Below are 1,839 nucleotides of genomic sequence, written 5' to 3'. Positions count from 1 at the left end.
TGTCACGGTCAGAATCAGTAAGACGAGGAAGAGAAACCCAAAAGTGTACTCCCTCCGTCCCATAATGTAGGACGTTTTTTTGGCACAGGTCTAGTGTCAAAAATGTCTTAGATTATGGGACAGAGGGAGTAGTAAAATTGATGCAGCCAGATGGATGCCATGATAAATAAGAGCTCAATGAACACAGCTCCAAATGGAAGGGTCCCTCAAATTTGAATCGAAAAGATTAAGTTCATGTACCAGGCTTGCTCAGGTTTGTTTTCACATGATCTTCAGTGACAGGTTTCTTGAAACCAAGGAGACTCCCAACAAACAGTAAAGGTGCCCAGAGACCAAACCAGAGGACAAGGGCAAACATTGTGGTGAATGGAACTACACCAGAGGACTTGTGCCCCAGACAAGAATATTCAAGAAGAAAATGGCGAACACACTGCCATGAAAGGTGAATGATATCCTCAAGGCAATGTTCTTTGAACAACTTGTAGAGACGTGAAGAAGAGCAGCCAACAAGCAAGCCCATGAAAACCCAAAGCAAGAGCATAGATATCATCAGCCCATCCATGTTGTGTTGGATGGAGAAAGGAAGCCAAGGACTGCAAAGAACATCATGACAAGAAGAGTATTTACTGGGATATGTAGCAGGCAATCAACTGGATATATGGAGAAGATGCATAAAATGAGGGAATCAACTGCTCAGGCGTCGGTGGAGAGCGCCTGCTGCCCCAAAATCAAATAAATAATAACATTTAACCCACCAAGAACGAGAGAACTAACCAAACAGTGTCTATCACCAGGCAATTTTAGGCGGCGAGCTACATGAGGTACAAACTGAGATAGCATTCAATCAGTAGCAAAACAAGCTTACTACCTAGCTAGTACAGTAATACGTGACCATCCATCATACACATTGTCACTCAAAGAGGCAGAACTAGATTGCAAGAATTTGATACCGATGGCGTCATAGAGTGACCAAACCCAAGAGAATGCTCTAAACAAATGAACAAAACTCAGTCTGAAACAGTGGCATGCATGGAAGGGGGAGGTGTGTGCTTACAGGAAAGGAAGAGCAGATCCCGGCCATGGTGATACCGACAAACCAGGTAAAGGAGACAAAAGGTTGGGCGGCGCGGCGTACCAAAGGCCGCTGCTGCTTTACATCGGCATGGTCCCTTGAAGAGCGTAATGCACATCGCCTGCAAAAAAATCTAGCCAGTCAACATAAAGAAATGTGACAGTAGCATTCTGAGTATTTAAAGCGCAGATGTAACAGGCAATCCAATAAATATATAGAGAAGACGAATAAAATAACGCAATCAACAGCTTAGGCGTGTGGCCCAAGTGGTCAATGGAGAGCGCCTACTGCTCCAAATCGAACAGACGAATATGTTTAGCCCACCAAGAAGGGGAGTACTAACCAATCAGTGGCATTTTTAGGTGGTGAGCTAGATGAGGTGCAAACTGAGACACCATTCAATCATTCGGTAGCAAAACAAGCTTATTACCTAGCTAGTACAGTAGTACGTGCCACCCATCATGCACAAACGCATCATATAGGACTAGATATGAATATTTTGTATGAGAGAAACATCAAAACCTCGTTTTGGCAGGACTAAAGAGCTCTTGAATGTTGTGAAGCACAAAGAATTACCTATACTACCCAATAGGGCTAGCTATCATCCAGCAAGCATTGATAGGACACATTTCATTTAACAAAATGATAAAGAGTATCATCATGATCGTTACCCTCTTGCAGAAGGAGCATGTTTGTTCTTTGTGCTCTGTGGCTGTCCTAAACATAACCCCCTTGAGAACCTAAAGAACAAGAAAAAGCTAGTTAGG

The 1,839-nt window shown here is 43.3% G+C and overlaps 1 pseudogene; it reads right to left on the bottom strand.

Moving 5' to 3' along the window:
- Positions 1-6: 6 nt before the first annotated feature.
- On the bottom strand, positions 7-1,190 carry LOC119347415 (annotated as a pseudogene).
- Positions 1,191-1,839: the final 649 nt, after the last annotated feature.

The sequence above is a fragment of the Triticum dicoccoides genome, unplaced genomic scaffold (genome assembly GCF_002162155.2).
Source record: "Triticum dicoccoides isolate Atlit2015 ecotype Zavitan unplaced genomic scaffold, WEW_v2.0 scaffold66951, whole genome shotgun sequence".
Classification (NCBI taxonomy): domain Eukaryota; kingdom Viridiplantae; phylum Streptophyta; class Magnoliopsida; order Poales; family Poaceae; genus Triticum; species Triticum dicoccoides.
Note: the sequence above shows the minus strand (reverse complement) of the source record. Positions and strands in the feature narration are given on the sequence as shown.